This window comes from Electrophorus electricus, chromosome 12 (genome assembly GCF_041902795.1).
Source record: "Electrophorus electricus isolate QZ-2024a chromosome 12, ASM4190279v1, whole genome shotgun sequence".
Classification (NCBI taxonomy): Eukaryota; Metazoa; Chordata; class Actinopteri; order Gymnotiformes; family Gymnotidae; genus Electrophorus; species Electrophorus electricus.
The window spans coordinates 25,447,671-25,468,730 of NC_137508.1; the positions used below are offsets into that span (position 1 = coordinate 25,447,671).

The 21,060-nt window shown below is 39.3% G+C and overlaps 1 long non-coding RNA gene across 2 annotated transcripts in view; it reads left to right on the top strand.

Moving 5' to 3' along the window:
- Positions 1–21,060, top strand: part of LOC145660175 (uncharacterized) — a 228,574-nt gene that overhangs the window by 200,190 nt on the left and 7,324 nt on the right. Inside the window, exon 1 of one of the 2 annotated variants that reach the window (XR_014126357.1) lies at positions 20,517–20,537. The exons of the other annotated variant lie outside the window; for it this stretch is intronic. This is a non-coding gene — a long non-coding RNA (uncharacterized LOC145660175). Of the gene's footprint in view, positions 1–20,516; positions 20,538–21,060 lie in introns of those variants that run through there. 2 annotated transcript variants of the gene reach the window in all.

The window sequence follows — 21,060 nt, forward strand, 5'->3', positions numbered from 1 at the left end:
AGAGTAGCTGCTGTTGTTACTGGTGTAGATGCGGTGGCTGAATATGGAGAGGATCTACTTATAGATGTCAGAGTAGCTGGAGAAATCTGTGTTGATCCAATGCTCGTCTGTTGCGTGGATGCAGTTGAAGTGGTCAATGTGGTTGGAGTTGTTATTTGTGTGGATGTAGTGCTTGTCACTGATGTGGGTACGGTGGAATAAGACAATGATGTAGATGTTGGCTCTGTTGTAGATGCAGACAAACTTTGTGTCATTGGTGTTGATGAAGACGTAATCGATGATGTAGGTGATTTCTCAGTGGTCAGAGTAGTTGCTGTTGTTGCTGGTGTAGATAAGTTAGTTGTATATGGAGTGGATGTACTTATAGATGTCAGAGTTGCTGGAGATGTTTCTGTAGAGCCACTGCTCTTCTCTTGCATGGATGAAGTCTGTGTTGATCCAATGCTCGTCTGTTGCGTGGATGCAGTTGAAGTGGTCAATGTGGTTTGAGTTGTTATTTGTGTGGATGCAGTGCTTGTCACTGATGTGGATATGGTCGAATAAGACAATGATGTAGATGTTGGCTCTGTTGTAGCCGCAGTCAAACTTTCTGATGTTGATGAGGAAGAAGTCGTAATCTGTGATGTACGTGATGGTACAGATGTCAGACTAGTTCCTGTTGTTGCTGGTGTAGATAAAGTGGTTGAATAGGGAGCGGAATTACTTATAGATGTCATAGTAGCTGGAGATGTTTCTGTAGATCCACCCATCATCATTGTTGATCTGAATTCAGTGGTGTTCTTTGTAGTGGATGCAGTTATGGTTGTCAGACTTTCTGGTGGTAATGTTTTTGTGGGTGCAGTGGAGTTTGATGCTCTTGTAGTTTTTGTCTTTGATGTAAATGGATTCAAGCTTTCTGAACCTGTCTGTCTTGATGTTTCATGAGCTGTTGCTTGAGTCCAATTTACAAAAGTTATTGGTGTTGATTGTGATGTAGATGCAGTTGTTTGTTCAGGGGATTCAGTTGAGTTGGCCAAAGTTGGTACCATTGTTGTCGTTGTAATCCCAATAAATATCCACCAAAGATAAACTGTTATAAAAAGAACATTATTTGTTGCAATATTCTTTTTTATTATTTAAGAATATATGTGCTTGTTAAATCAGAAATATCAATTAGAACTAGATTCCCATTTTTTCCTTGTTCATTTACTTAACCATTAACTGATAAGACTTATTTCAGAAAGCACAATTTAACTTGAGTGTGAGTTCTGAATCAACTCTAATTATTTACAGATTTAAGTTAACTAATTCACTATTATTTCATAATTTTTGCATATAGTTTTAAAATAAAGTATTAAAGAAAGAAACAAGGACATTATAGGTTAAAAATATAGGTTAAAATGTACATATGTATAAAAAAAAAACAAAAACGTTTTTTAAAGTGTTTTTCAGTTTAGCGCATGTCCCGTAAAGTGTGTGTGTGTGGGTGGGGCGGGGGGGGGGGGGCATGGTAGATGAGTTTAGGGCTCATCCCTTGCAAAGCAGCTGATGATGGTTGGGACTGATCACCCAATGGGATTGACAATCACAGATAGAAGATCATTGAAATAGGGTCTCCCATGGACAAAACAAAAGAAGGTCGGAAGTAACAGGTCAAGGGCACATTTTCTCCCTTGACATCAACAATTTGGCAACGTACCAGGAACGTTGGATATATATTTTTTCCTACCCTGGGGTAATATTGACTGTCAAAGGAACTTTTCTGAGGGATTTACAGACTATGTTTTCCACCCTACCTAAGGGAACTGTGGGGGTGATCTTTAACTTGAACAGAGCGAGACCACCAAGTCTCCAGTTTTGACTTTTCATGTTCACTAATCCACGGTTATGAAATATAATGTCATTTGTTATAATGTTGAATGTTATAATTCACAGCGTGAGATCGTGTGTTCACAAAGTTTACATCGCTAAATTGTTAGTTGCACCACCCTGTCCTTGTTTGTGTATGTGATTAAGTCCTGAGGGAATCAGTATGGGGAACTATATTATGTTTGTAATGGTGGCAATGCACTTTTAGGGTTAGGCATTAGGTTTTTTTGCATTGTGTTTTGTAACCATTTCAGATTTATTTCTTTGGCCACCGTTTTGTCTGGTTTTAGAATTAGCCTATAAGGTTGAGACTAAGGGCTGTTACTGCACTTACTCACACCACAGTACACCTTTATAAAGGAGGCAGCTAAGAGCCTTGGTGAGACCCCTAAGCATGTGACATGCAGGCAACCCCATGGGGATATCTTTGAGATCTCTAGTTTGTTGGAACAATTCTACATAGACGAAGCAAGGCCACATGGATTAATAAACATGGAGAATCAAGAAGGTGAGAATGAGGATAATCTGGGCATATTGGAGGAACATGTCACAAATCTTGAGGAGAGATTGGACACCGTGGAAGGCAGACAAAGATATAGTTGATTCATCCCTTGTAAGTGAAGAGGGGTTGAGGTCTTCTGTGGAGAAACTTGCGGAAGATATTAAGACCTATATAGATGAGAGGTTCAGTCATCTTGATCGTGTAATTGTTGATTGCCTACACTGTCGGGAAGGTGGGGGAAGGGCAGATGAGAGAGAACATCCACCAAAGTATACGCTGCATGTGGAAACCAACCACGTTATCTACTCCCTCAGCAAGACTGTTCCACAGCGAGATAAGTACAATTCTGTCAAGTGCAAAACCTTCTACCCCTCCTATTTGGATGGATTTCCCTATGTTTGGGGAGTCATGGAAGTGGCACCATTACCTGGAGGAGTCTACATTTGATTTGTACACTGACCATGGCACTCTCACTTGGGCTTTTAATTAACCAAGAACAGCTTCCAGGTTGACTAGGTGGACATTCAGGGTTCATTATAGGAAAGGGTGCAACAATGTTCTCCTAGACACACTATCAAGGGCTCCCGCTGATTTCCAAGGTGTTATCTACTCAGCTGTGGCAAATACTTATTGGTGTGATTTGCCGACCTCTCTCCAGGACATTGGAGCTGCACAAACCTTGAGCACCATCTGTGAGCAATTTAAGGAGATGAATCAGGACATCAAAGCAGGTAGGGTCCACTACCAGGAGCAACAAGGGATCTTGTACCGGGGTGTGCCCTCTAGACACTTACTTATCAACTAGTGGTCCTTGAGGGATTGGTACAACAATTTCTTCATTATTATCACACCAGCCTATTTGGATGCCATCTAGGCCACATGAAGACCCTCAGGAAAATCCTGGAGGTGGCCTGGTGGCCTACCATCCGTAAGAATGTGTTGACATTTGTCAAGGCATGTCAAATGTGCCAACAGCACAAAAACCCTAGTGTCCTGCCTGCAGGATTAATACAACAGACTGAAGTTCACCAACCAGGGGAAATGCTAGGGGTGGACTTCATGGGACCTTTTTCAATGACTTGAGCAAAAAACACAGTACTTATGGTAGTGGTAGACTACTTTTCTAAATGGGTGGATTTGTTTCCATTAAGAGATGCTAAAACTACTCAGGGGTGTAATGTGCTACAGACCAACATCTTCAGTCGTTGGGGGGTGCCAAAATTTATGGTGTCTGATAGAGGGTCTCAATGGATGAGCAAGCTCCTGAACAGGCTATGCAAAGCCTGGGGAGTCACCCAGAAGATGGACTACATTTTCCACCCTACCTAAGGCAACCATAGGGGTGAGCTTTAACTGGAACAGAGACGCTGAGTCTCCAGTTTTGACTTTTCATGTTCGCTAATCCACGGTTCTGAAATATAATGTTGATGTACACAATGAAAGGGAAAAATTAAATGGTATAATTTGCAGCATGAGTTCGTGTGCTCACAAAGTTTACATCGCTAAAGTGTTAGTTGCATCACCCTGTCCTTGTTTGTGTATGTGATTAAGTCCTGAGGGAATCAGGGTGAACGCCACACTGCAATTGTCCTTGTTTGGCAAGTTTCAAGACTAAAATTAATGTTCAGTGATACTGAGATCATCTGATTAACGGAGATCAGTTCAAATGCTTAGGACTTTACACACAACCCTTAATTTTCTTTTGTTCCTTTTTATTGACTATTAATCTTATCAACATTATTTGTCAAATAAATCAGGATAGAGGAATATCTCTTTATAGTGATCAGCTGGGGCAGTGGTAGCTCAGTGGTTAAGGTACTCAACTTGTAATCAGATTGCCAGTTCAAGTCCCCCCACCATCAAATTGCCACTGAGGGGCCTGAGTATGGCCCTTAACCCTCAACTACTCAAGTTGTGTCCAATCATAATTGTAAGTCTCTTTGAATAAAAGCATCAGCTAAATGCCTAAAATGTAAATGACAGAGACCATGATTTTGAAAAACAAAATGTGTGTTGTTGCACTCAATCCACAAAAACAAATCAGAAAGACATTTTCTGTAGGTGCATGAAGCAAATACTAGAATATCTGCAAAGATGAAGAGCATTGCCAAAAAGGTCAGGAAAGTCCAGCAGATGTTTTAATGAATTTTATTCCATTAGCATGTTGTGAATCACACCAGTGAAGCAAGAGCAAATGTTTCATCTTACATGCTATCATCAGTGCACATGGGAAACCTTCTTGCACACTGCTCACCTTTTATAGGCTAAAACATTTAGGCTACACCTGTACAGGTTGTCTTAAAGAGATAGTGACATCAAAAGAAATGCTAACACTTCTTCATGATAAGAAATACTACTTCACGCTTCATGTTATCCGCTGCAGTGGCTCGATTCTGCGTTAGTGAATGTATGAGCTTCATGCAGGAAAGCAGTCCAGAAGGTTGTATCAATGAACAATATGTTGTGTTCAGGATAACAAAAAGATTACTGACAACCACTGGCACATTTTAGAAAGTGATCTTTTTAAAAATCCTCCTCTTTGTGTCTTCTCCAGAGAAACAATTACATTGCAGACACATACACTGCACAAGGCTGTTTTTCATGCTATAATTGTACCTCTTATTCTCATTTGCTTAAATGTAAATCTTTTATACATCATGTGACTTAAAAAACATATCAGCCATTTCATTAATTGCAGATCCACATATGTGGTTTATGCTATCATGTGTCCTTGCCTTCTTTAATATATTAGCCTATAATCAGTGAGCAGGGTGCAAGATGGTTTAACATGAGCCCTGAAGATAGCATGTAAACTAAAACGTTTGTTCTTGCTTTACTGTTTAGACTCACATTATACATGGAATAAAATAGATTAAAACTTTTGTTGGACTTTCCTGATCCTTTTGGTAGAGTGAACGCAACAGTCTTCTTTTTTTTTGCAGAGATCATGGCTTTTAAATCTTTGGCTGGAAAGAATTAATTTATTTGAACATGTTTAAATAGGTTTGGGTATAATTGCACATCTTTATTCAAAATTTAGCCTACCATTTATGAGATGATTAATTTTTGTACAGAGAGAGGAGTGTGTGTGGAACATATTATGAAGCTGTCACCAGACTGAGCATTACTGGACATGCCATCTCAGCATCATTCTCTATTGGCACAAGAGCCTCTCCTAACCAGCACAACAGTAAGACTGTTTTACACTGGGAACCAACACTATGTTTGGGACTCTCACATTAAATCAAACAGTTATGCACAACAATAATAGAATCTCACCTGCAGAAATGTATATGTTTATTTATTTTAGACTTGTTATTTTTATGAATGGCCATTCCCTTTTTTTTTGTTTTGAATTGTGCAAAGTTGATTTTTGTAAAGGTAATTCTTTCAGTATACATTCACCAGCCACTTCATTAGCTACACCTTGCTAGTACCACATTGGACCCGTCTTGCCTTCAAATGCTTTAATTCTTTGTGGCATATATTCAACAAGGTGCTGGAAACATCCCTCAGAAATGTTGGTCCATATTGATATCATAGCAGCATGCAATCAGCTGCCCATCCATGATGCGAGTCTCCTATTCCACCATATCCGAAAGTTACTCTTTTGGATTGAGATCTTGTGAATGTGGAGGCCATTAGAGTACAGTAAACTCACTGTCATGTCCAAGAAACCAGTTTCAGATGATCAGAGCTTTGTGGCATGGCATATTATCCTGCTGGAAATAACCATCAAAAGATGGTCATAAAGGGATGGACATGGTCTGCAACAATACTCAGATAGGCCCAAAGTGTACCATGAAAATCCTCCACACCATTTCACCACTAACAGCAGCCTGAGCCTTTGATACAAGGTGGAATTAATTCAAGCATTCATTTTGTTTATGCTAAATTCTAATCATAGCATTTGAACGTTGCAACAGAAATTGAGCCTCAACAGGCAAGGCAATGTTTTTCCAGTCTTCTGTTGTCCAGTTTTGCTTGGTTTGAACTTCAGCAGGATCTTGATGGTGTCTACATGCCTAAATGCATTGAGTTGCTAACATGTGATTGGCTGATGAGATGTTTGCATTATTGAGCAGTTGAACAGATGTGCCTAATAAAGTGACCGGTGAGTGTTTTTTGTATATCTTAGCAGAATTTTAAACATGTAATATTTATTTCTTAAATAATATATTTCTGTGTGTTTGTGTGTGGGTTTGGTCTAAGAGTATTACTCAGTCAACAGAGAAGCATAAGAGAAAAGTTTTAAAAAAAATTGAGTCAGAAACTGGAACATTCTTACTTAATGGGTAGTGGTCATAGACCCTGTAGATTACTTTTCCAGCAGCCATATACACACATTTTATTGTTGGGTTATACAGTTTAATGGGTCTCCTTGTTTAACATGACATTGGAATTCCCATTTCATTTGTGATACCTATAGGGACCACTAGGTGGCAATATTTATATTCACTGTTTCTATCGTTCTTTGCTGAGGTTCCAACCAGGAATTTACAGTATTGTTTTATTTTTTATTTTATCAAGGTAAACCATGTTGATTGTGTTACTGCGGTTAATTGGCATAGAACATCCAGCAAAGCTTTGCACAAATTTGGGCAGTAGTAATTCCTGTGTCATTTATTTTATTGTTTTATTGTTGGCTATGTTTACATTGTTGCAATTTTCTTTCTTAGAGGTGAATATAATCTGGATTGTAGAATTAAGGCAGCAGCAATTGTTATATACAGTATCAGTTTCTAAGAGAAAAAATGCTATTTACAATTACATTGACAGCATTTGTCAGATGCCATTGTCTAGAGCAACTGTGCTTTATTGTCTCATAAAATGTCCTATCAAAAGTATATATATGTTAGTGTCAATAATACTATCGGGCTAAAGTAACTGAGCTGAAGGAGACTGTTTAAGCATATAATTCAATTTGAGATGCAAATGGATAGGCCAAATGTTCCTACAATTTATTAAACAGTTTTGTTCAATTATTAAATGTAATTGACATCTGGAGATTTCAGCACCCTACCTGTTCCTACATAAGTACACTTTAGCGGGCCCATTGTGGCTCCAAGTCAAATCATTTGACAGCATTGAATGTTCTTAAAACGCAGTCCAACACACCAAATGAAATTTCTTAGAACTAGTAGAACTGCCTGCTTAGAACCTTTCAGCCATTTACATGCAACCGCTCAACATAAATCCCATACTGCATACATTGTTTTTCCTCTTTGTTTACATGAAGAACATGCCTCTCCAAAATTGTAGCCTTTCAAAATATGTTTAGGATGTAAGAAAACTGCAGATTTTGTCATAAAAATTTCACTTATCATCAAAGCAGCTGTATAACACTTTTAAACATACATACATACATATATATATATATATATATATATATATATATATATATATATATATATATATATATATATATATATATATATGCAATGTTAGTAAAGTTCTTTATTTGCTTGCGCACATCCTCTTACAAAGCAAGCATTTATTTCCATTGTAACCAGAATGTAATATTCTCAAGATCTTAGCGAGTACACAGTATACATTTTTCAAATAGAGTTGTATGTGAATTAAAAACTAAACATGTCCTCTCTTAGATTCTGTGATTGTTATTGGGCCATACATAACTACTTTCTTTGAGTGTCATTTGTTAATACATATTAATACGTTTTTTGTGTATAACTTGATCTCCAATACCTTTGTACACTGTGGAAAGTAAGAGGCTTACTTTGGCTGAAGTTAATGAGGAGTTATTTAGGTGCAATGATGAGCTGGAAAGCTGAAAGTGACAGCATGTGGCTTGCGTATGTGATTAGGTGGTTATATTAGTAGGTTACCATCTCATTTTAGATGCAAGCATGGTTGTTATAGCATCAAAAATGTTACAAAGTGTTATGAATAATACTGTGAAGACTTTGCTGTTATGAGAATTACTGGCAAGACTTTGCTGTTAGATCTAGTCCTAGTAATTTATTTCTTCTTCATACTGGTTTTCTCTTTTCTCTTCACCCCAGCCCAATGTGGATAGGTAAAAAACAGGCATGCTATGTTAGGAGGTCACTGTCTAGACTCACTAGGTAAGGGGTGCGGGCCACCCACTGTATTTTTGGATAGATGTGAATAGTTAGGCAGGGTAGAAGTGTTTTGTTCCTTTCATAAGTTTGTCACTGTCTTTATTCCTCCTGGTCCTTTTGTATCACCCTCTTACCCCGCTTATGTATTTTGTGCTTTGTACATAATAGCTTTTGTGTACACAACTTACTAAACACCTGTTGCATTTATTAACGCTGCAAATATACTACACTTGTAGCAAACCTAACAATTTGAAGGCAGCACAATGAAGTGATAGACAAAGAAGATGGTTTGACAATGAGAGAAAAAGATAATATTCCAGCCTGTTCAGATGATCTGGAGAGGTATATTAGCCTATTTGTTACTCTATTGGTGCCACATTTATAGAGTTTTATACAATATTTACTGTTAAATATGCCTAGTCTGTTTCAAACTTCTGTCACTGGGACATGATACCAGATTTCAATAACAAATCTTTCCCCATCACTTTTAGAAGTTTGATGTCACCTCTGAAAAGGAATGAATCTTGACATAAAGCCTACTCCACCTTCCTTCTACATCTTCCCATCTTCTTCCCAACACTGCCTTTGAATTAGGGTATACATTAATTAATGGGACTAGTGAGATATTATTTTGAAATATGGTTTCAAGTTGCCTAAAATTCAATGTTTTACTAATTTTTATATGTTAAAATGATAGCTTCTGTATTTTGTGTTTACTGTTGTTAGGAAAAGACAGTCCTTCCTGTCTAACTATCTATAGATGTGTTTAAGTAGGACAAAACTCTTCTGTAATTTCTTTTACATAAAAGTGATACATTTGCATCATTTACATATATTGGATATGCATGCATATATTCGATACTTGACTAGTAATTGGAAGGTTGCCAGTTCAAGCCCCACTATCGCCAAAATCCCACTGTTGTGACACTGTTGTCTTCAGTCATTGTAAGTCCCTTTTGATAAAAGCAACAACTAAATGTCATAAATGTAAATGCAGTTATGAAAGTAACAGCAATTTCGCTTACATATGTTGACTCGTGTTCTTCTGGCGCTGCCATATTCAGAGAGAGCAAACCTACAAAGATACAACGAGATGAAAGTTATATAAATTTTTTGTTAAATGTTTTAAAATGCTCGTCATTTTAAATCAACCATCAATTAATTTCTAAGTTTAAAACCAAATCCTGGCATATGGCTTCGGTGTCTTAGTCTACATTTGACTTATCTACGACAGCCCTAAGGTTACTTAGCCTTAAGTTTATTTGTTGCATTATTTGCATTTCTAGACAATGTGACCTTTATCGACAAATGTTATTTGGACAATCAGAATGTGTTGTTTATGAATCTATAGTCTTTAAAGCAAAGATTACCTTTCGCAGTATTTGCTGCGAATACCTATAGATTCAAATGCGCTTCATGTAAGAAAAGGAAGCCAACAACTAAAAAATTAAAATACTAAATTAACGGTAAAAGGAAAAACGTTATGAACTTACCTTATATTATTTTCCAAAGTCATAACCATCCAATGTTAAACAGTAATCTTAGAGTAACGCGCTGACTGTCTTCAAGATAACAAGGGTAGAATAATTCTCAAAACGGTAAACTGACGTTTTTAGGAGTGGTTATAGGTGTAACTTTGGTGGTTTATCATTTTGAACTCACTTCAACAATAATGGGTGTATATCAGGTCAGGATAATTTTGACAGTATGAATGCTAAAAATGCGGTTCAGTAAGTTTACATAACAGTGAATGCTTTCACGGCATAAGGAGAAAATGACAGCCCAGTAATTCCAATAATTTTGAAATCAGTCTATGCAACCAGCGAAATTATGCAATTTTAAGCCTGTTTGAATTTACCTTGGATTTGTCTATAAGCTATATCACTACCACGAAAATGCTAAAAAAATAAAGAGTGAATTAAAAACAAAAAATATGTATAATGAAAGTCATAGTAAGGTACTGTCATTTACAGAGCACATTCATAGTATATTCATTTTGTTATTTTTTGTTTAATCTCGTTTCTATAAAAGTATTTTATTTTACTAGGTTTTCTGAAAGGTGCATGGAATTACACTTGTGGATGTGTCCTACTCATTTATTTAAGTAATAGGTAGTTCACAACTATTTATTTCATGGAAGCTTCATATTCATCCCATTCTGCCTGTATTTATTTTAAATTCATTCATTTTGTAAGCAGCACATGATAAGTAAACCTCAAAATCAGGAAAGCAATGTGTTTAAAAAAACATAAAAAACCAGCACACAATACCTCCATTTTGCTACCCCTTTCCATCTACAGCACTTCTAGGCTACATAAGACATATTGAGAGATTGTTTATTTTCATTTGAGCACATAAGACCACATCAGTTTTGGCACCACAGTTTTGAAATTCCCTCAAATCTTTTAGCACACTTTATGTTTGTGTACAAGACTGTCATATTGGCTTGTCGTACCCAACAACACTAATTCAGTCAGGCATAGAGTATGGACCTGTCTCTGCTTGTTTGTGTTTTGGTGGTGTACCTTTGCTTGTACAAACTTCACTGTTTATTGCATATTACTCTGTATGGTAACTGTAGTGTCTGGTATTATTTGTACACAACTGCAAGCTCCTCTAGCTAAAATCTTTTAGTGTCTGACTAATCCTAAATCTAATTCTAACCCTTGATAATTCAACATGTTTAATGATAACTTGTTATTTCCTCTTTAACTCTACTCCCTTGGGTGGTGCTTTGAATCCAGTTTTTTTTTTTTTTTTACTCATTTTTTTACTCACTTTACTCATAAAGTTTGTAATTGTTAGCATAGTTGTTTCTACCATGATTCTATTGTTGTCAGGTTTATGTGCGGGGCATTCCTTGACACAAATATTCATGAAATGCAAACCAAAAATACCAGATTTCATATTTCAATCACATTGATTATTTCTGTTGCTACTGCTCCAACCCCATTGAAAATCATACCAGCAATTAAAATTTTGATCATGTACTAATTTTTAAATCTGTATAACAAACTTAATAACTCTGTACATACTTAATGGTATCCAGCCAGCCATCACAGACCATATCCACCAATCGTAGCACATGTTCACTTCCCTGGCCCCAATTGCCTACTTATTGATTTATCACCCACACCCATCCCTCATTGCCTATTTAATCCCCAACAGGTGCCTGTGTTCAGTGATTTGCACTGATAAGCACTAGTTCCCTGGTATACTTTGCCTTCTTTGTAATGAGTTGCTTCCTGTCTTCATTTGTATTTCAATGTACAAATGCCTTTTTGACGTTCCTCACTGCTGACTCAATGTCATGATTAATCTGAGAATTCTATTAGAGAAATGTGGTGAGGTGTGGACTAATTGTGGGATTAGAGGTTGCTAAATCAGGAACATTATAATAAATAAGGAACAATAGATCACTAGGTAATGTAAGATTTGTATGAATTGAAGGTATAGATACATCACATTTTTAAAAAAATTGGCCTGTTGATGTGTTGGGATTAGAAACCTTTGTGCCACTCAAACATGTTCCTCTATCTGAAAACTTGTTTTGCTGTGCGTGTATCCAGACTCTTACATATTGTAACACCATGTCTAATAATATCCAATACTGTTTTTCATGGCAAAGGTCATTAGAATCAATTTGTCTCATGGTATATTTAAAATATGAATATAGTACAGTGCTAGCATAAGTGGTTAAGTTTGGTTAAGATGATAATCACATATTTACTATTTTATTATAAATCTGTCTTTACTATTTTACTACTTTTATTATATGTTATTCAATGTATCCTGAACACTTCTGGAATTCTGTTGGAAAATTGTTCTGAGACCCTACTAATATATTTGTTCTACATAAACTGAAGTCTTAAATACATATCTTACAGTTTGTTTATTATATTATATATGTACCTATGTGATAATCACAGACATTCTTAGACATCTAAGAATGTCTTTGATTATCATATACATACACTTTTATCAAACAACATATTTTTCATATGGACTTTCTCACACATACTCTGTCAAATGAACAGGAATGACTGGTATGTCAAAATCAATAACAACTTTCAAGTCAAATAAGAACTTGTAGCTGTACAGGTTTTGTTATGGGTGTGTCCATAAGAATATCTCTCTCAGAAAACACACACAAATAAAATTGTGTTAAATATCTCTATTTCTCACACCCACAGAGACACAAAACTGTGATGTCTGTCCCACAGATTGATGCACAAATGTAATATAATGGAATAGAATTCATGCTATTTAATAAGGGTATCTCCAACACTAGGTGGAGTCTTGATCACCACACACACACACACACACACACACACACACGCACAGCTATTAAGCGAAACATAACTTAAAGGCCTGCCATTCCCTTCATGCTACAGAGATGCTGTTAACAACAAAATATCTTTTTTGTTTTACACAACACAAATATAACCCCAGAAGCATTTCTCATAACACTGGAGGTAATACAAATAATTTAACTGTATTATCAGGAATAGCAGTGTAGATTGCCTATCATTCCTGTTTAAGAAACTGAAATGGACATTAGGGAAAAGCACTGAGTAATTATCAAAAAAGCAATGCTCAGATGAAGACTTCAAATAGTCCTGAAAACATTTTCAACTCACTGGGTTTTCCTTTTCAAGGTGATCCCCCCCCCCCCCCCCCATTTCTGACAAAGCCTCATATTTTGTGCAGTGCACCTTGGACCACAGGCTCATCAGAAGCCTGACATCGTGGTCAGTTTACTATTGATTATATGAGCCGTAAAATACCTAATCACAGCCACTTCCTCCTGTTTAGACCACAGTGTGTGCCCTGTTCTTAGGCTGTTCTGTCCCTGCTGGATTACGCTAAAGAAACAATAATCATTACTAAGTCAGCATTAACTAACTACAAATTGTATTAGTAAGAGATTGGTAAGAATGAGAACTGAATAGAAATAAGTTAAAACAGGTGCATGTCCATTGTGTAGTGAAAAAGTAGCATATGAATAACTCCTCTATAAAATGTTATGACAGAGTCCACTTTTTTTTTTTTTTTTTCATTTAGGAGACCATATAACTACAAAGACAGATTGGTATATGCTGATTACTGTAAGAAGAAAAAAAAAACATTGGCTATCCTACATGTTGCCACAGTTATTAACACACAAACCTCTCTTATGCATTGGACAAACTGGAATGACAAGTTCTTTTTGGTGTTCCGTTTACTTTGTTACCCAGATCCTTTCTCTGTAATAGCTACATTTTGAATTACATCTAAATTATACTGATAGTTACCCTTATTCCTAAGTTTTTCCAGCAGTCCAGCACTTTTTTTTTGTGCTTTGGGAATTACAGTGCTTCTGCAACTATTGTCATATGGGTTTTTACATGTCAACTCCATCTGTTCTGTCCTTAATCCCTGCCATTAATACATCCTCAAAATTTCCATGTAAAATCAGTGCCACCACTTGCACCTATTCCTAAAGTTGTTGCCTTGAATATTTTATAGTGACTGATTTTGTCTAAACCAGTCCCTAAAGCTACAACTTCTGTGAGTACCTAAGACTTGTTTAACATTAACCGCCCTTCAAAGTTCTCTACATCTGTCTGAAACAACATCCAATCGAACATGTATCAATTGCTCCTCATAACAAAATAAATCAATGTGACAGTGGCGGCACAGAGGGAGCGAGAGGTGAGACTAAAATAAAGTCCTCTTTATTTTCTAAAAAAAAAAAAAAACGTTTGGTGCTGCTAATGTGCAGTGCTGACTTCAGAACCTGTGGGCTTAAATAGTGAGATAGGAAAATAAGGAACAGGTGATTCTGGTTAAAATGCAGGTTATTGGGACTGTGGCAGGTGTGTGGTGCAATTGAGCAGGAGTGGGAGTGTCCCTCCTGCTGGATGACTGGCCTACTGTGACAATCAACCTCTTCATATAAATTAGACCTTTTCCTGCAAGTTTTTGCTTGCATCTTTTGGTGGCATTTCTCAGCTACAAATCTTGGTGAACAGTTTTTCTTATTTTCTTATACACAGCTGTCAAGAGTGCATATATATTTTGATGACCATTACCATGCCACTCTGATGTGTATGAACTCTGGAATAATATCATGGCTGAAATACAGATGGCTTTGCCAAGTTACTCCTAGATTTGTTCATAATTAATGAACTAGAAATGTACTTAATTAATGAATTAAATTAATGAATGAAATAAGAGCCTACCTATGACCTTGACAACTCAAGGAGGTAGGGCAGTTCTCATTGTACACTACAATATATTTAATACTTAATAAACTGGGATAATGGACTGGGAGTCAGTGTAGGTCTTTTAACTTGTGGTTATATGTTGTCTTGATCTAGTCTGCATGAGAACTCTTGCCACAGAATTCAGAAGATTGGCAGCGAGCCCAACTAAACTGAGTTGCAATAATCCAGTCTGCTGGATGTAATGATAGCATAAATTTCATCTACAGAATCAGGGAGTGAGAGATGCACTCTAGTGATATTTTTAAGGTAGAAAATGGTAATTTTGGTGATGTTATTAATGTCAGCCTCAACAGAGAGTGTAGAGTCCATGATAACACAGAGGATTCGGAAAGGTCACAAAGGATGTGATAAAACCAAGGATAGATTTTTTTGAGAGGGGAAGAGGATGCTATGAGAATGCTTCAGGAGCTGTTATGAGGGGATGCTTCAGATTTAGTGCTATTTAATTTGAGGAATTTCAAGGCCATCTAGTTTTTAATGTCAGCCAGGCAGCTAATCAGTGAGTCAGGCAGCAGTGTAACAGAGGGGTTGGGCAAATATAGATATGAGCATCATCTGCATAACAGTGAAACTTTAGACTATGCTGTCGGATAATGTCACCAAGTGGAAGCAAGTAGATTATGAAAGGAAGGGGGCCAAGGACTAAACCCCGTGGGACACCATGAGCAAGAGTTGAAGTATCTGACATGAAGCGTGATGAATTATTGAATTTCGGTGAGATATGACCTAAACCAAGCAATTGCTGTGTCTGTGACACCAGTCCAAGTCTCTAGCCTATGTAGCAACATATGATAACAGACCATATCAAACACTGCAGTAAGATCCAGTAGGACAAAGATGTTCACTAGATCAGCAAAAAAGCTCATTCATCGACTACCAACAACAGATCATTCATAACCCTTACCAGAGCAGTTTCAATGCTGTGATTTACTCCGAATCCAGACTGAAACTGCTCAAAAAGGTTGTTGGAGGTCAGATGATCTTGGAGTTGGGCCGACACTGTACATTCCAGTATCTTACTGAGGAAGGGAAGGTTTAATATAGGACAATAATTAAAGATTATGTAAAGATTATGTGAGTCAAGGCCTGACTTCTTCATGACTGGGAAATAGCAGCTACTTTTAAGTTGGGAGGAAAATAACCTGAGCTATGAGCGGCATTGTTGATTGTGGTGATGAGTGGGCAGAGTGAAGGCTGGCAAGCTTTAATCAGGAGGGTGGGCAGTGGGTCTAAAACACAAGCAGTTGCTTCTCATCAGCTTGGTGAAAAGTTGAAAGCTGGTTAGCAACTGAGGGAAAGATAGAGTGAGATCTAAGGGACCGGAAGAAGCCAGAACTTGAATATGTTGCTGACTTTCTCAATAAAGGAAGCCAAGAAGTCATTGTAGAGGGCCAATGAAGGGGTTAAAGAGAAAATTCAAGCAGGCTGCAGCAGCTTATTAATTGTAAAAATAGGGCTCTTGGACTAGCACAGCAGTTGGTAATATTGGTGGATTGAAAGTCAGCCTTCATCTTTTGCAAAGCAGTTTTGTAAAAGAGAATGTATTCTCTATACGCAACCGTATTAACTGTCAGTTGACATTTTAATCTCTTATAAGATTATAACGGCATATTGTTGTGCCATCACAAGTCAGACAAAAAAGATGTCTCATGCCATGTAGTGGCTGGCTGAAGTATAACTTTTTAACCCCACCCATTCTCATATAAGTGAATGGCTCAGGTCACAATCTTTAAATTCAATTGGCACATCTAATAATTTTTTTGGCAATTGTGTTCTGTTAATTCTATAAGCTCTCCTTGCATTAATATATTTCCCAGTAATTTTCTTTACAATGAACAGGTTTTATAGAAGTCATATGGTAATAGTTAAAGGGGTGTCACAATGAGGTGATTTACAGCAATGGGCTGTGTTGATTGACAGCTTATACTAACAGTCAAATATGAATGGACATGCAGCTATATTAAACTTTGCTCGACATATATTTTTACCTTTGACTGCTCACTTTGACATTTTTAAAGCAAAGCATTGTCTTGTTCATCAGTAAATTGTTCTCCTCAGGATCAAGTTCATTTTAGCCAGCTAAGTGATTAGCTGTTAGTAGTAACTTCACTAATGTTAGAAAACTATCAAGCTAGTTTGTCAAAGTGTCACTGAAGCACTTCATAAGATTTTTTGTGATAAAGAAATTAAGTGGTTCATTCCAGAACAGTTGATGGAAATGAAAGCATATGTTTATAGATTATAAGTGATCATGAATCATTGGTGTCATAGAGAAGTTTCTCTTCTCCAGTTAAATTCAGGACAAAAGAACACAGCATATTACACAAGTACTAAGAATCGAGAAAAACTTTATTACAAAAAATCCATTCTCTGTTACAATTAACAGCTCATACTCAATCCCCATTTCTCCCTAGTGGCTGAACCACCACTGCCTTACTTATTCTGTCTCACCTACTCTTAATACCCCAATATCACCACTAATTGTCATCCTATAGCTATGCAGAGCTTACATGACTATCTCAGTGTGTGCCAGCGAAGAGGTTTTTACAGATGCATGCGCCTATGTTCAAGTTCAAGTTCAAGTTCGGTTTATTCGTCACATACATAGTCATACACAGTATAACTCGCAGTGAAATGGTGGAGTGCTCTGTCCAAACTGAGGAAAGGAAACAGGGGTGCATAGAGAAAAATGTATATAAGCAAGATAAATATATATACTCTATGTATGTACAAAATATATTAACAATGTATGTACAATATTTGTATATTATGATTATATACACAATGTACAATGTATATGGTTGGGTATACATGTACACAATCTACAGAATGTACAGTGCAGGTGTAATATGGTTGGGTATATATGTACACAATCTACAGAATGTACAGATCCATTTTGTATAATAACATATCTACAGTTGTTGTGTAACAAGGTAATTGAGTATAAATCTATATATACAGGTGTACAGATATACAGTTATGTTACATGGTGGTGGTGGTCCCCACAGTTTATCAGTTTCCCTGATTCAGGGCCCAAATGGCCTGTGGGAAGAAGCTCCTCTTCAGCCTCTCTGTCTTGGTCTTCAGGGAGCGGAAGCGCCTTCCTGACCTCAAGAGAGAGAAGAGTCTATTGTTGGGATGGGTGGGGTCCTTCACAATTTTCCTGGCCTTGGTCTGGCACCGCTTGTAGTAGATGGTCTGCAGATCAGGAAGTTCCGTGTGAGTGATGCGCTCTGCTGAACGCACTACCCTTTGGAGTGCTTGTCTGTACTGGTTGGTGCTATTCCCAAACCAGACTGTGATGTTCCCCGTGAGGATGCTCTCGATAGTGCAGGTGTAGACGTTCTGCAGAAGTTCCGCAGGAGTGCAGTCTGAAGTCTCTTAGGCGTCTGAGGTGGTAAAGACGCTGACGAGCCTTCTTTGCCAGGGAGTTGGTATGGCGGGACTAGGACAGGTCCTGCGAGATGTGAACTCCAAGGTACCTGAAACTATCTACTCTCTCCTCTGTGGTTCCACTGATCCTCACAGGTTGGTAGTGCCGCTCCTGCTTTTTGCTGCAATCCACGATCAGCTCCTTTGTCTTACTGATGTTTAGGAGGAGATTATTTTCCTGGCACCAGTTTTCCAGGTGTTTAATCTCCTCCAGGTAGGCCCTCTCGTCGTTGTCCGAGATCAGACCCATGACAATGGTGTCGTCAGCAAACTTGACAATGATGTTAGAGCTGGAAGTGGCTGTGCAGTCGTAGGTGTACAGTGAGTAGAGCAGGGGGCTTAGGACACAACCCTGAGGAGCTCCAGTGCTGAGGGTGAGGGTGGATGAGGCGCAATTGCCCACCCGTACTGACTGTGGTCTGTCTGTTAGGAAGTCGGAGGTCCAGTCGCACAGGGATGTATGCAGTCCTAGATCTCCCAACTTAGTAGTGAGTAGGGAGGGAATGATGGTATTAAATGCTGAACTGTAGTCGACAAATAGTATTTTAACATAATTTCCGCTCCCTTCGTCCACGTGAGTCAGTGTAGTGTGGAGCAGATGTGCAATTGCATCGTCAGTGGAGCGGTTGTGGCGGTATGCAAACTGCAGTGGGTCCATGGAGGCTGGCAGTGAAGATGTGATGAAGTCTCTGACTAGCTTTGCAAAGCACTTCATCACGACTGATGTGAGGGCGACAGGGCGGTAGGGTCGAGGTTTCTTCGGGACGGGGACGATGGTGGACCGCTTGAAGCTGGACGGGACGATACCGAGCGTCAGGGAGAGATTGAAGATGTCGGTGAATACCGGGGCTAGCTGATCTGCGCAGGCTTCGAGGACCCTCCCGCAGATACCGTCTGGTCCCATCGCCTTCCTGGTATTCACCCTTTTAAACACTCTCCTCACGTCACTCTCCGTGATGATGAGAGGGCGCTGTTCCATGGCGCATGTGCCATTGGCTGCGCCGATAGTGCCATTTGGACTAGCGCTGTTAGCACTAGCGCCGTTAGCATTGGCGCTGTTAGCATTAGCGCTGCTAGATGTAGCCTCGAAGCGAGTAAAGAATGTATTCAGCTCGTTCGCCAGAGACTCATCCCACCCTCTGGACTGATGAGGGCGGCTCCTGTAGTCCGTGATCATCCGTAGTCCCTGCCACAGGGATCTAGAGCCACTCTGCTGGAACTGTGTCTCTAGTTTCTTCCCGTAGCGCCGCTTCGCCTCTCTCACCATCCTGCGCACTCCGTATGCTGCAGACTTGTACTCGTCCATGTTCCCGCTGATGATCCCCGCATTGTAGGCAGCAGTGCGAGAGTCTCGCGGATAGTTCTGTCCACCCAGGGCTTCTGGTTGGAAAACTTCTTGATGGTAATTCTTGGGATCGTGTCGTCCACCAGTTTCCCAATAAACCCCACTACTGCCGCCGTACACCTGCTGACATCATCAGTGCTGCGCCGGAACATGTCCCAGTCGGCGTCATCCAGAGCGTCCTGCAGAGCGGCCACCGATTGGTCTGTCCAGCGCGCGACCTCCCTCTGAACCGGAGCTTCCCGTTTCAGCCTTTGTTTATATTTTGGTAGGAGGAAAATGGCGGCGTGGTCCGACTTACCAAACGGTGGATGAGCTAGTGCCTTGTAACTGTCCTTGTATGGGGTGTAGCATTGGTCTAGTGTCCTATTTCCCCTGGTGGGGAAGGTTACGTGCTGGTAAAGGTTGGGCACTGCACGCTTGAGGTTAGCGCTGTTGAAATCCCCAACCACAATAAGTGCAGCGTCCCGGTGCTGTGCCTGAAACTGTGTGAGAGCCTCATGAAGTTCACACAGTGCAGTGTCCATGTTAGCCTGAGGTGGGATATACACGGTGTTGATGATGACTGAAGTGAACTCCCGGGGAAGGTAGAAAGGACGAAGCTTGAGGGCGAGCAGCTCCAGGTTGGGTGAGCAGGAGCAGGCGAGAGTAACAACATTGGCATTGTTGCACTAGCTGTTGTTTACCATCACACACACTCCGCCGCCTCTCGACTTCCCCGAATCTGCCGTCCTGTCCATGCGGTGAACCGAGAAGAACTCGGCCGGCTGGATAGCGTGGTTTGGTACCGCTGGGTTCAGCCACGACTCGGTGAAGCAGAGGAGATTGCAGTCCCGAATGTCCCTCTGGAACTTTATCCTGGCCCGGAGGTCATCGAGCTTGTTATCCAGAGATTGGACGTTGGCTAGCAGGATGCTAGGTAAGGGAGCTCGGTGTGCCTGAGCCCTCAGCCTGTTCCTGACGCCGGCTCGCTTCCCTCGAGGCCTTTTCCTTGCGCCGCGTCTTTTTTCCCTCAGGATCTCCGTCGGCCATCTTGGGTACGGGGTCACAGACGGCTTGAGGTGAGTGCTATGTAGATTAAGAGAAATAAGGGCGTCTCTGCTGTACGAGATACGCGCCGTGGTGTGTAGAGAAGGGCTGGGGAGAAATCAGGGGTAGCGGAAAGAGCGAAAAAAGTGCCAGGTGTGGACGGAGCAGTCGTGACGGCAGCCGACCTCACCGGCGCCATTTCAGCCTATGGTGTCTGTAGTTTGGATCAAAATGTGTTCCTTTTAGAATGTGTTTGTTACTTGATAGCATAAAGAAGACTTATTCTCTGAGCTGTCAGGCCCTGAACTACTTTCCTAAGAGAGGATAGAAATTAATGTATTTTTCTGATCATATATTAATACTAAACCCTACCCATCACTTGATTATTCCATAAATATAAAATTATATGTTCTAATTTTCCCGCACTAGCTAATGTATAAGACAATGTATTATTTTGTTTTGTTGTGTTTGCTCGCAACATGAAGAGAGGTCATGCACTAAGAAATGTGACCAGGGTTTCACCTACATTCTCTACTACACATGCTCTGGTCCCAG